The following is a 14,521-nucleotide window of genomic DNA, read 5'->3' as shown; positions in this document are numbered from 1 at the left end:
AGGTTGGGTTTTTTTTTTTTTTTTTAATGTTTTCTTTCTTAATCCAGGCAGCGAGCACGGCGCTGCTTCATCGCATCCCTGCCCGCGTTTCCCTCGGCCAGGAGCAGCCTCGGGGAGCTCCTCGCTGTGCTCCGGCTCGCAGGTCTGCCTTCTGCAGCCTGGCGTTCGGGGGAGAAAGAGAGCGAGCAAACAGGGAGGAGGAGGAGGAGGAGGAGGAGGAAGAGGAGGAGGAGGAGGAGGCCAGCGGGATGCGGGAGGAAGGAGGCAGAGCGTGGCTGCTTTGTGTCCAGAGCAGCGCCGGCAGGCTGTGGCTGCCAGAGGAGGGGATGCTCGGGGAATGGTCGGTACCAATTGATGCCGCTCCGGCAGGGGCACCGCAACCTGCGACAGCGACAGCGACTGCCGGGGAAGGGCCCCGGGAGGAATCGGATCTGCTCTGCTCACCCTGAGCACAGCCAGGGCTGCGGGGCCGGGGAGAGAGGGGATGGGGTGGGATAATGGGATAATGCATGGGATGGGATCCATGGGATGGGATGGGATCCATGGGATGGGATGGGATGGGATCCATGGGATGGGATCCATGGGATGGGATCCATGGGATGGGATGGGATCCATGGGATGGGATGGGATGGGATGGGATGGGATGGGATGGGATGGGATGGGATGGGATGGGATGGGATGGGATGGGATGGGATGGGATGGGATCCATGGGATGGGGTGGGATCCATGGGATGGGATGGGATGGGATGGGATGGGATGGGATAGGATAATTGGGATGGGAGGGGATGGGATGGGATCCATGGGATGGGATGAGATGGGATGGGATGAGATGGGATGGGATCCATGGAATGAGATGGGATAATGGGGTGGATGGGATAATGGGATGGGATGGGATGGGATGGGATGGGATGGGATGGGATGGGATGGGATGGGATGGGATGGGATGGGATGGGATGGAATGGGATGGGATCCATGGGATGGGATAATGGGGATGGGATGGGACCCATGGGATGGGATGAGATCCATAGAATTGGATGGGATGGCATAATGCGATGGGGATGGGATGGGATATGGGGTGGGATCCATGGGATGGGATGCGATGGGATGGCATGGGGATGGAGAGGCTCTGGCTGGTGAGGGGGCTCAGCATTGCTCAGAGGAAGCTCAGAAGGTGGCCATGTGTTGGATGCAAGGCAAAGCTCCCCTCCAGCCCTCAGGGTGACAGGCAGAGCTTGGCTCCACTTCCAGCTCTTCAGAGCAGCCCCCTCAGCTCCTCTCTGCCCGTGCCCGTGCTGGTGGCTCCCAGCTGAGCCCAGCCAGGCTCTGGGAGCAGTGGGCAGCCCTGCTTGCACCTCATCCTACTTCCCTTCCCTGCAGCACCAGCCTTCACACAGCCCTGCTCAGCCATCCCCAGCCAAACACTGAGCACCCCCATGTCCCTCCTGGGGGCTGTCCAAGGGTCCTGGCACTGGACAAAGGGCAGCAGGAGCGTTTTCCCATGGGAAGGAGGCTCTGGATGTGCCTAGGGCTGCCCTTGAGCTCTGACATGTGCAGGACCTGTGTGTGACCTGTGTCCATGCACAGAACACGGGGATGCTCCCTTCCTCTGTGGGGATCACTTGGAGGAGGCAGGGCTTGAGGGCACAGGGAGAGCAAAGGTCTGATCCCCTGATCCTGCCCTTTGGGAGCTCAGAAGCAGATCTCTCCCAGCTGGGTGAACCCCACAGCAAGTGTGCCTCCAAATGGCAGCCGGGCAGTTTAACCTGAGCCAAAAGTCACTGCTGAGCTTGGGGGTGAGGCACCTTTCCCCTGTCCTGAGCTGCTTCCAACCACATCAATCCCCTCCAAGCACCCCCATTTATCTCTCCCTGTTCCACAGTGGACGTGCACAGATCCACAGATCCTCCCCTGCTGCTCCCTCTCTGTAAGGTTACAGTGCCATGGAAACCTGTAGGTATAGACAGATTTACTTATGCTTTGCCAAAAAAGGAAGAACAAAGTAAAAAAAAAAAAAAAATAAACCCCATCATTCTGGTGACTGGGGAAAGCTGGAGTACACAGCAATCTGGGATCCACAGTGTGGGGCAACCTCAGGGGTTTTCACCAGGAATTCCCACAATTTTCACTGGGCCTTTTGGTTTTGAACCTACAGCATTCAGACTCCAGCTTCAACTTGTGCATCTCCAGGGGATGCAGAGATTTCTGCTGAGAAGTTTGGAAACCCAAACATCACCCACAAATGATCAGGCTCACTGACAAAGGCCAGCTGCAGTCTCAGAGGGACCGGGATTCCCACATTCCTTATTCCTGAAGTGAGGAATATATATACATATATATATACATAATATATAATATATAATATATAATATATAATAAATATATAATATAAATATAAATATATAATATAAATATATTATATATTATATATTATATATTATATATTATATATTATATATTATATATTATATAATAATAGAACATAGAATATATATTATTATATATAATATATAATATAAATATATAATATATAATAATATATAATAATTTATAATATATATATTTTATATCTAATATATATATTTCCACCCCTGCCTCAGGTGGAAATGAGCTTGTGCTGGACAAAGCAGGGAGATGATGCCTCCAGATCAAGGTGATGCTGGAAGGAAGGAGCTTTGAGCAGCCTCTCCCTGCAAGCTGCACCTTCTCTGTGGAAGAACAGGATGAACAAGAACTGCCAGCCCAGAGTCCTTCATGCACAGCCAGGCGGCTCCTGCTCAGCCATCCCCTCTGCAAAACACAGCAGCTCCTGCAATCAAAGGGAAACGTGGCCTTTTTTTGTCCTTGGTCTCATTTTCTGCAAGGTACCTAGGGAGAGATCAGCTCCAAAGACTCCTTGCCTGGGAATTTTGTGCCAGCTCAGCTAGTACTAAGGGTTTCACTGAGCTCCATGTCTATTAAAAATGCATAATGTCCATTTATATCAAAAGGGTGGATTCAGACCCAGTGCTTTTCCAGCTTGTCCCAGGCTGTTATGGCATGCTGGAGATGGATAGGAGGGATCTGTCCCTTGAGGCCCATATCAGAATGAGAAAAGGGCAAATTCACTGAATATTTCAGGGAAAAAAAAATGAGAAGAGGCATAAAAATGCTCCTGCCACAAAACCTAAACGCATCAAAATTCAGGGGGAGGGGAAGGAGATGTGCTACACCTGAGATTTATAAAATTATGGGTGAGCAGTTACATTTCAGGCTGAGCCGTGCACCAGTGCCTCAGAAGACTCACAAAGGTGGAAAGCATTGGGAAAAGTATCAGGGAAGCTCAGGAGGGGCAAAGAGAGTCATTGCTTCATCCCTGTGGACAAAAATCCCAGCGTGACGCACCCAGAGCTGCTCTTGGTGATCAGAGCAGCAGAACAACCATGCAAAAACACTGCCCTGACATTTGCCAAGGTTGTCCCTTTGAACCTTCACATATCCACTTGTCTGCACCCTGCATGGGGCTGTGCCACTCCCCTGGGCCAAATTCCAGGAGAGGGAATGGGAGGAGAGGCTCAGGCAGTCCTGCAGGATCTTGGGATCAAGGGGGGAATCTTTGCCTGGATCCAGGAGCTCCAGGGAGGATGTGAGTCTGGAAGAGGCAGCATCGCTGTTGACAGCAGTGTGTATAAACAGAGCAGCATTTCCCTGCTCCCTCCCCCTTCTTATTATAGCACAGAACACCCCGAGTAAAACACATACACACAACAATCCACTATAAAAGGAAAACAAAGCCCGGAGCGTGAGCGCGCACACGCAGACACAGAGACGCTGCTGGAGAGCACAGCGCACATCCAATGCCTTAAATGTCATTTTTTTAAATATTAATGCTGTGCTTCCGGCTAGGTTTATGTAAGGTTTGTTTCCACAGGGCTGCAGGCACGTGCAAACCTAAAGGAGATGCTCCCAGCCCCACACCCTGCGCTGTCCCAGCCACCCTGGGGCTCAGGGCTCAGTCCTTGACTCAGGGCTCTGTCCTGCCCTTCCCAACTCCACAGCCAGGCAGCAGCAGGGCCAGGGCAGGCTCGCTCCCTCCAGGCTTTTTTCCTGTGAGGAGGCAGAGCTGCAGCTCCCTGCTCTCCTCTCCCTGTGTTTGCCATCTGGCAGTGCTGGGAGTGTCTGTGCTCGGGGCCAGGCATGGACAGGAGTGGTGCCTCTCCCCAGTGAACAACCAGCTCATCACTCAGGGCTGTGAGGGGCAAAGGGACAGCACCAGGGCAGTCCTCAGTAAATAGCAGGGTATGTGTCTTGGGTTGGAAAGACAGGTGTCTGCTGAGGAAGGCAGGAGAAAATGAAACAGAAAAAATGTAAACCCCCCTCCCTTCAAATTTCATACATTTGAAATCAAGGAGGGGCTCTCAGTTAACAAATATGGGAGCAGGAATAACAGTTCTTTATTAGGGAAGGAAATAAAAAGATAAAATAAATAATGCAGTAACTAAACTAACACTGCCAGAGTCAGAACCCAACCTGACACCCTGTGGGTCAGGCTGTTGGCAGCAGTCCCATTGGAATTGTGGCTCAGCCCTCCTGCAGTGTCAGGGCTGGTTCTGCTGGAGCAGGGATCCTGGAGAAAAGTGCAGTCTCTGCCTCTGAAGATCCAGGGGCAGAGGCAGCTGCTGTTCCTCTGGGGAATCCAGTGTTGAAGCCATGCTGGTGTTCCAGAATCTCCAGATTATATCCGGGCAGGAATGCTTGGCTGGTGTTCCAGAATCTCCAGATTATATCCAGGTAGGAATGCTTGGCTGGTGTTCCAGAATCTCCAGATTATATCCGGGTAGGAATGCTTGGCTCCTCCCTCTGGGCTCACATCTCCCAATGGGATGCTGTAGTTCTCATCAGCCATGCAGGGACATTCAATAGCTGTTATCAGCAGATGTCTCCTGGAGGGAGAAGTGGTTGTGGAAGAGACAAGGAAAACTGCCCATTTGACAGAAGACAGCTGCCATCCAGATGGCAAAGAGAACAAAATTTGCTTGGCAATCCAGGACAGTGTGCTTCAGCAGGGCACACACAGGCGGGGAGCAGCTGGAGAGATCCCTGAGATTCCTGACCACAGAGCTGTCAGCCTCTGCTGCTGCTCAAGCCACAGCTTCACACCCCAGCAGCATTATTTCTGCCTCCTCTTCCTCCCCTCAGGGAGTTTCCCCAGGCTATCATCAGCTTGTGGTGCAGGACTGGAGACAGCACTGCCTGCACAAACAGGGAGAGCAGTGGCATGGGCCAGATGCTGAAACCCAACCCTGAAGTCCTTAGAGCCAGCCCTGGGCTCCTTAGAGCCAGCCCTGCTCTTGGTTCAAAGGCTCAGCCTTGGGAAATGCCAGGGCAGTGTCTCTGTAACAAATGTCAGGGCAGTGTCTTTGCACAGTTGTTCTGCTGCTCTGATCACCAGGAGCAGCTCTGGGTATGTCATGCTGTAATTTTCATCCAGAGGGATGGAGCAATGGCCTCTGCGTGTGTTTGTGTCACTTGATGGTCCCTCTCACCTGCATGACAACCCAGAGGTTGTGAGAGGAACAAAACGCCAAATTCTGGCCACTTTGCCAACCTAACACCACTCCCCTTCTTCCCACAGTGTTTGCAGCTGCTCCTAGCCAGAAACCAAACTGAAAAATTGTGTTCACCCTCCATCCCACCAAACCACAGCCCACTGTTTATGGTGCTCCCTTCTTCCCTCCCACTCTCTGTGACAGATCCTTGCTCCTGCTTTGGTTTTCATTTGCACACTGGGCAAAAACACCCTCCAACAAGCACCCGCTGTGCTGGCTGTCCTTGTAACCCTAACCCTATTACTCACCAAGCAGGCTCAGGGACAGGAAGACTCTTTCCCAGCAGCAAGGAGGAGCTGCCCACTCCTCTGGGGCTCTGGCAGCGGATGCAGGATGTTTCTGATCCCTGATCTGTGGGTGCAGCTCTCAGGATGCTGCACAGCAGGTTCAGGAGCAGGTCAGAGGCACAGGAGAGCGGAGGATTGGTGGTGCTGGATCAGCAGGTGGTGCTCTCCCCTGCAATCCAGCCCCAGCCTGGCATTTTTCCACTGGGATTTACTCCAGTGAAGGCACCTCAGCCTAACAGAAACACCCTGTTCTCTCCTGCTGAGACACTGAGCCTGCACCAGCTCAGAGCCCAGGGATGGGAGCTGTGCCTGCAGCTCCCCATGGACAGAGGGATTTATGGTCTCTTCCAGCCAGGTCTCATAAGCTCTTGGAGATCTGTGTCACACCCAAGGTAGCTCAGCTACTTTAGAAAGCATAACATCAGAAGGATGGCTTCTGTGGTAGTGCTGGAAACAGAAAAGTTTTAATAAAAGGCAAAATAAGAAAGCTCTTTACAGAAAAAAATCAAGCCAGGTCAAGAGGTGTAGGAGCGTCGGGGGTAGAAGTGTCAGGATGGATGGAGATGAGAGATCTCTGCAGGCAGGGCTTGGAACTTGTGGGTTATTGCAGAGGGCCTGGGTGCAGGGCCCTGCTGGAGCTGCCAGCCACAGCTCAGAGCAGGCTGAGAGAAGAGAGGGGGAGAGAGGATGAGAGGGTGAGAGAGTAAAAGGGTAAGAGAGCGAGGTTCCCATTCCAATACAATAAATCTTCTGTGCTGAATATTCTGATTCTCACTAACATATCTAGTACAATACACAAATCCTACAGCATTTACATACAGCCTATAAGAATCATTACATTACCATACTGTGCAACATTTTAAACCCTAAAAACTCCTCTTTGGGCCCCTTCTGCCAAGCTGTAGGGTCTGCTCTGACCCTTGGGCCTGTCTGCAAGCAGAGGGTGTTGTTCCATCAAAAGGGGATCACCTTCAGCCAGCCACACCATTGTTTTCCAGTTGTTCAGTAACTGAGGGATCTCAAAGCTTGCTTTCATTTCAATCTTGCTTATAGTTTCCATATTCTCAAAATCTTTTGCCAGACAATTATATTGATTAGGCTTTCCTGCTCCATCTTCCCCAACAGTGGGTGAGTTGAGACAACTCCAGCTGGGGATTTCAGGATGACAAAAGTCACAGATTCTTTGTTTTTAGGGGTCAGCAGCCAGTTCAAGCCTGCATCTCTCTCTCCTTAACACTCCATCTGGGCTCTTGGCTCATCCTCTGCCCCATTTCCTGTCCTGCTGTCCCCACATTTCCCACCACTGCTTCTCCAGGCAGTTTTGGCTCTGACTGAGAGAGAACCTTCTTCAAGAGCAGCTTGTGACACTCTGGGATTGCAACACAATGAACTGATAAAGCGAGACATAGAGGCGCATAAATAATCATAATATCTCACGTCCCAAGATCACACAAGCAATTTAGATTCTTTTTTCGTGTCCCATTTATAAATATTCATTTCAGAGATGTTTTAAACTAACAGAGCCTGATACAGAACTGCTCCAAAAGCTCCAGCCTGGCTTTCCCAGGCTGTGTGGAGAGACTGAACCTCTTTGCAGCCTCACCTCATCTTGGCAGGGTGAGCACATCCCTGCAAATATCCAGACTGTGGGGGCATGGCACAAAAGAGACAGCTCCTGTGGCAGTCATGTCCCTGTCATGTCCCCATTCCTTGCTGTTAACCTTGTTAGGAAAATTAATCCACAAACACCAGAGGTTGATGTCCAAAAAGGAGACAGAGCAGTCCTGGAACTTTATTCCAACCAAGGCAGAGGCCATGGGGCATCCCCTGGGGTCTCTCCAATTTTTGGAGGATGCAGCCTCCTTTTAATCCCAATTTCCCAGCCAGATTTCCCTTCTCTCTTTCCCCCTTGGTTGAGGCACTTGAGTGGTTCAGACTTGCCTGAACATCTGAAACCAAAGATTCCCTCTAATGTATAACCCTGCCTTTAAATTCTTATGGAATTTAGAGGGTTTCCCCTTTTCTGAGGGACTTGAGAGGTTCAGACTTCCCAGAACACCTGATACCAAAGATTCCCCTCTAACGTATAACCCTCTCTTAATTTTTAATTCTTATGGAATTTAGGGTTTTTCCCCATTGTTTCTTTCATCTTTCAATATCTAATTCCATTGATCAGCAAACCTAAAATTTATTTGTAAAAGCAAATCTATTTTTCCATTCATCAATCAGTGGAATCCTTCCCATTGTTTCTTTTCTCTCCCAGTGCTGGTTTTACCTACCAGCAGCCCCACAGCTTGTTTGGAAAGACAAATCCCTCATTCCTCTCAACCTCCAGCTCCAAACTCTCGTGTGACAACACAGCAATCACGTCACTCTGTCTGGCTTTACCAAGCTGCCACTAAACAAAATCACTGGGATATATTAAAAAAAACCCCTGTTGTGTTCATGCCTGGAAAAGAAAAATTAGTATGCAAACAGTGACAAATCCTCTGATGGTCACATTTATGTTTTTATCATGTAGTTAATCAGGAAGGAGTGTGTTCAGTTTAGATACAGCTCCACACTTTGCCTCTCTAATCCGAATCCCAGAAGGGCCTTATAAAACCATAATCTGCAATGCAAAACTGCAAAGCATATGGGAGTGTCTATAGATTTTCCAAATCACCTGTGCCCTAATTTAATATGAATAACAATTAGTTTACTCTTATCAGTTAATTGTGCCCCTTGTGGATTCAGCGACGCTGCATCTCGCCACCACCGAGCTTTGTCTGAACAAACTTTAATTACACTGCCTGTGCCCAGCCCCACTCCAGGCTCAGAGACAAAGGTGAAACTGCTGCTAAACAAACATCCCAACACAGAGAGGGGCAAACAGGGCAGGCAGGGGTTAACAGCAGGGAGTGACTCCATCCCTCCAGCTCCACATCCCAGAGCATCCCAGGGCAGCTCCCACATCCCAAAGCACCCCAGAGCATCATCCCAAAGCATCCTAGAGCAGCTCCCACATCCCAGAGCAGCTCCCACAGCATCCCATAGCACCCCAGAGCCGCTCCCACATCCCAAAGCACCCCAGAGCAGTTCCTACACCATCCCAGAGCATCCTAGAGCAGCTCCCACATCCCAGAGCAGCTCCCACAGCATCCCAGAGGATCCAAGAGCATCTCCCAGAGCATCCCAGAGCGTCCCAGGGCAGCTCCCACATCCCAAAGCACCCCAGAGCAGCTCCCACAGCATCCCAGAGCATCCAAGAGCATCTCCCAGAGCATCCCAGGGCAGCTCCCACATCCCAAAGCACCCCAGAGCAGTTCCTACATCATCCCAAAGCATCCTAGAGCAGCTCCCACATCCCAGAGCAGCTTCCACATCCCACAGAACCCCAGAGCAGCTCCCACAGGATCCCAGAGCAGCTCCCACAGCATCCCAGAGCATCCCAGAGAATCCCAGAGCATCCCAGAGCAGCTTCCAGAACATCCCAGAGCAGCTTCCAGAACATCCCAGAGCATCCCAGAGCAGCTCCCACATCATTCCACACCATCCCAGAGCAGCTCCCATATCCCAGAGCATCCCAGATCATCCCAGAGCCTCCCAGAGCAGCTCCCACATCATCCCAGAACATCTCAGAGCAGCAGCACCAGGAGATTGGCCAGCCCCAGGCAGCACTGACAGCTCTCCTTGCCTCTCTCCCCTCCAAGCTGTGCCTGCCAGCCCTGGGCAGCACCACCAGAGCACTGAGGAAAGGCTCCATTCCCCTGGAGTGCTGTTATTAGCAGAAGGTTGAGATCCCAGGCACTGGGGTGCTTTCCCAGCAGAAGATTGACAACCCAGGTGTTGCAGACGTGTTTTATGAAAAATCCTTTCCTTAGGATTTTTCCTCCTGAGAAGCTGAGAGATCTCAGGAACAAAATGCAAACAATGATTATCTGCTGCTGTGGAATGCAACAGGTGCATCTGGGATTGGTCTCATGGGGTTGTTTCTAATTAATGGCCAATCACAGCTGGCTTGGACAGAGAGCTGAGCCACAAACCTTTGTTATCATTCTTTCCATTCTATTCTTAGCCAGCCTTCTGATGAAACCTTTTCTTCTATTCTTTTGGTATAGTTTTAATGTAGTATATATCATAAAATAATAAATGAAGCCTTCTGAAACATGGAGTCAGATCCTTGTCTCTTCCCCAATCTGAACACCCCTGTGAACACGGTCACACCCAGGCACTGGGATCCTTTTCCCAGCAGAATATTGAGATCCCAGCACTGGGGTCCTTTTCCCAGCTCTGCTGCAGATCCAAACACCAGGTGCACAAATCCCAGCTGCTTCCTGAGCCCTGGCAGTGCTGGAGGTGATGGTTTGTGCCCAAACCCACTCACCCAGCACTGAGGGACCAATCCTGCCCTGCACACTGCCCCAGAAATGCCCCAACATTTACCTTTGGCACAGGAAATGTGTTTTCTTTCTGAATTTCCCCCTGAGGTTCATCCAGCAGCACAAAAAGAGCAGATTGAGGACGGCTGCTCCTGCTCCCATTGCGAACCCTGCAGGGTTTTGCACACACACAGGCCTTCAGTCTCAGTTACACCATCACCTTGGCAGCAGAACGCTGCCTTTGCACAGCAGAGGATGCAGCTACAAACCCTTCGGCAGGGCTGAAGGAACAGGCCTGCAGAGAGAGCCTGTGGAGTGAGGAATGCTCCATCCAGCTCCTTTCTGCCCAGGAATGCTCCATCCTGCTCCTTTCTGCCCAGGAACGCTCCATCCAGTCCAGGGATGCTCCCATCCTGCTTTTTTCTGCCCAGGAATGCTCCCATCCTGCTCTTTGTGGTTCAGGAATGCTCCATTCAGCCCAGGAATGCTCCCATCCCAAATCCATTCATCAGCCCAAGAATGCTCCCATCCTGCTCCATTCAGCCCAGAATGCTCCAATCCTTCTCCATTCAGCCCAGAAATGCTCCACTCAGCCCAGGAACGCTCCCATCCTTCTTCTTTCTAGCCAGGAACGCCCCCATCCTGCTCCATTCAGCCCAGGAATGCTCCCATCCTGCCCCTTTCATCCCAGAATGCTCCCACTCTGCTCCTTTCTGCTCAGGAATGCTCCAACCCTGCTCCATTCAGCCCAAAATGCTCCTACCCCAATCTATTCAGCCTAGGAACGCCCCCATCCTGCTCCATTCAGCCCAGGAATGCTCCCACCCCACTCCATTCAGCCCAAAATGCTCCCATCCTGCCTCTTTCCAGCCCAGGAATGTTCCCATCCTGATCCTTTCAGCCCAAAATACTCCCATCCTTCCCCTTTCAGCCCAGGAATGCTCCATCCAGCCCAGGAATGCTCCCATTCTGCTCCTTTCTCCCCAGAATGCTCCCATCCTGATCCATTCAGGTGAGGAATGCTCCCATCCTGCTCTACTCATCCCAGAATGCTCCCACTCTGCTCCTTTCTGCCCAAAATGCTCCCATCCTTCTCCTTTCTGCTCAGGAATGCTCCAACCCTGCTCCATTCAGCCCAGAATGTTCCCATCCTGCTCCATTCACCTCAGAAGGCTCCCATTCTCCTCCTTTCTGCCTAGGAATGCTCCGTTCAGCCCAAAATGCTCCCATCCCGCTCCTTTCATCCCAGAATGCTCCCACTCTGCTCCTTTCTGCCCGAAATGCTCCCACTCTGCTCCTTTCTGTCCAAAATGCTCCCATCCTTCTCCTTTCTGCTCAGGAATGCTCCAGCCCTGCTCAGAACGCTCTCATCCCACTCCTTTCAGCCCAGAATGTTCCCGTTGTGCTCCTTTCTAACAGGAATGCTCCAACTCCACTCCATTCAGCCCAGGAATCTTCTCCTTTCCGCCCAGGAATGCTCCCATCCTGTTCTTTTCTGCTCAGGAATGCTCCATTCACCCCAGAATGCTCCCATCCTGCTCCCTTCTGCCCAGAGATGAGCTGCTGAAGCCACAGAGGGTGAGAACCTTCCCCTCCTTGCTGAGGAGCCTCCCCCATCCTGCTGCTGCTCCATCTCCCCAAGGTCTTCCACCACCACTGGGTTTTGGTGAACATCTCTGCCTCTCCATATCACAAATCCCTGTGGATTTTCACCTCAAATCCCTGTGGATTTTCACCTCAAATCCCTGTGGATTTTCACCTCAAATTCCTGCAGGTTTTCACCTCCCAGCCCTGCAGGTTTTCACCTCCCAGCCCTCGGAGCAGGTGTGAAAGAAGGATTCTCCATAATCCGCGCTGATCCCTGCTCCCACCCAGCCCTGAGCACGGATCAGAGGGACACTCACCCGGCTCAAACCGGGGAATTCACTCCCTGCCACATCAAATATGCTCCTCGCCTTCCTGCTGCCTGACCTCTGCTCCTCTCCAAGATGGGATCTCTCCACCCTTAGCAAGGAATCAGCTGCTGTGAATACTTAATTGCTTTTATTGCGCTCCTGTAATTGTTATGGTGACCTTTCTATGGACTGTTTGGATGTGCCTCTCACCAGGGCATTATTTCTGAGCCCTGGGCTCCAGAGGAACAGAAACATTAATCTGCCACAGACAGCAGATCCAAAGCTCATGGAGTTTGATCTCTCCTGGTGAAAAAAGGAGGTGTCACAGACAGCTCTTATGGAAAATCCTTTCCTTAGGATTTTTCCTCCTGACAAGCTGAGGAGCCTCAGGAACAAAATGCAAACAATGGTTATCTGCTGCTGTGGAATGCAACAGGTGCATCTGGGATTGGTCTCATGGGGTTGTTTCTAATTAATGGCCAATCACAGTCAGCTGGTTCGGACAGAGAGTCTGAACCACAAACCTTTGTTATCATTCTTTCTTTTTCTATCCTTAGCCAGCCTTCTGATGAAATCCTTTCTTCTATTATTTTAGTCTAGTTTTAATGTAATATATATAATAAAATAATAAATAAAGCCTTCTGAAACATGGAGTCAGATCCTCGTCTCTCCCCTCATCCTCAGACCCCTGTGAGCACGGTCACAGGAGGCCACAAGCCAGGCCAGGCTGAGCTCTGGAATTCTGGCAATGCCATGAAATCCCTGATTTTTCCCAACAGTTACTCCCACCTCTCTTGTTGATCCCCTCAGCAGCTTAGCAAAAGCAACCAAATCACAAATCTTAAATTTGGCCAAGAGCAACCGGAGCAGGGTGAGTGAGGAGCCCAAGCTGGATAATCGTGCAGGCAGCATTGGCAGAGTGAGTCACTCCCCCAGCTAATTCCCAGCTAAAGAGAAAAATCAGGCTTTGATTCTCCATGGAGGTACAACAGCACCACTCAGGTTCTGAGCTGTTGGAATGGCTCCTGAGGTATTAAAATGTCTTTTTTTCCCAGCCACTTGCTCAAAGAAGAAACCAGGATTCCTCAGCTCTGGTTCTCAAGGTTCTTTATTTTCTGTTATCTGTTATATTCCCTTTTGGACCTGCTGAGATCTGTCCAGTAGGTCAGGTTGTGGCACAGTCCCTGCCTTTGGGGTGGTGTTGGCTTTTTATACTAAAAACAACCTGTATCTTATTTACAATAATTTCCCAATACCTATCACCTATGTCAGACAGTCTGTCTCTGCTCTAAACCAATCCAGAAGTGCCACCATCACAGCAGAAGATGGAGGACAAGAAGAAACAGGTGGAGGGACAGAACACACCCAGATTCCTCCATCTTGCCTCCTGAACCCCCATTCTAAAAACCCCAAAATTCTACTTTTTCACCCTGTGACAAATTAACTATCATTCTATCCAAACCCTTGTGGCTTGTACATCTTCATACAAAGCTGGTAATTGTTTTTTCCATGGGCTAAAATCAAAGGCACAGGGGTCTGTAACTCCATGCCAAGGTCTCTGAACCCCTGCCAGGGCCTGGAGTCCTCCAGGACAGTCAGAGGAATTCCCACCCAAATCCCTCCATCCTCCCTCCTGAACCCCCATTCTAAAAACCCCAAAATTCTACATTTTCACCCTGTGATAAATTCTCTATCATTCTACTCAAACTTTTGTGTCTTGTTACTCCTCGCACAAAGCTGATAATTGTTTCCAAGGGCTAAAATCAAAGGCACAGGTGTTTCTAACTCTGTGCCAAGGTCTCTGAGCCCCCTGCCAGGGTCTGGAGTCCTGCAGGGCAGCCAGAGGAATTCCCACCCAGATTCCTCCATCCTCCCTCCTGAACCCCCATTCTAAAACCCCCAAATTCTACATTTTCACCCTGTGATAAATTCACTGCCATTCTACTCAGACTCTTGTGGGTCACACAAAGTTGGGCATTGTTTCCATGGGCTAAAATCAAAAGCACAGGGGTCTTTGACTCCATGCCAAGGTCTCAGAGCCCCCTGCCAGGGTCTGGAGTCCTCCAGGGCAGCCAGAGCTATGTCCTGGGTTCCAACACCACCTTTGCAGTTCTCATTTCTGCTCCAAGCCATCGCAAAGAGCACCATGCCAGACACAGAGGCACCACGAGCTGGCGAGAGGGAGCAGGAGCTGCCTTTGACCATCTCACCCTCCTCAGAACAAAGCCATGGCCCAGGCAGGGCTGCTTTGGCTGGAGCTGGAAATATAAACCCAGCAAAAGCTCATCCTGGCAGCTTTGGCAGCGCTCATGCAGGGCTGACAGCCTCAGCCTGTAAATAAATTGCTCCTGGTGAAAGCAGAGGAGCCATCTCATCCATCTCAGGTGCTGCAA

The 14,521-nt window shown here is 50.6% G+C and overlaps 1 long non-coding RNA gene across 3 annotated transcripts; it reads left to right on the top strand.

Moving 5' to 3' along the window:
- Positions 1-43: 43 nt before the first annotated feature.
- Positions 44-2,823, top strand: LOC134430633 (uncharacterized). Of its 3 annotated transcripts, none has more exons than XR_010030868.1 (3): positions 44-142; positions 2,153-2,312; positions 2,598-2,823. It is a non-coding gene; the product is annotated as an uncharacterized LOC134430633 (long non-coding RNA). The 3 variants fall into 3 exon arrangements; XR_010030869.1 differs by lacking the exon at positions 44-142 and adding an exon at positions 240-340; XR_010030867.1 differs by lacking the exon at positions 44-142 and having other exon boundaries at positions 1,022-2,312.
- Positions 2,824-14,521: the final 11,698 nt, after the last annotated feature.

The sequence above is a fragment of the Melospiza melodia genome, chromosome 29, assembly GCF_035770615.1.
Source record: "Melospiza melodia melodia isolate bMelMel2 chromosome 29, bMelMel2.pri, whole genome shotgun sequence".
NCBI lineage: Eukaryota > Metazoa > Chordata > Aves > Passeriformes > Passerellidae > Melospiza > Melospiza melodia.
The sequence above is the reverse complement of the archived record's forward strand: the minus strand, read 5'-3'. Positions and strand labels throughout refer to the sequence as shown.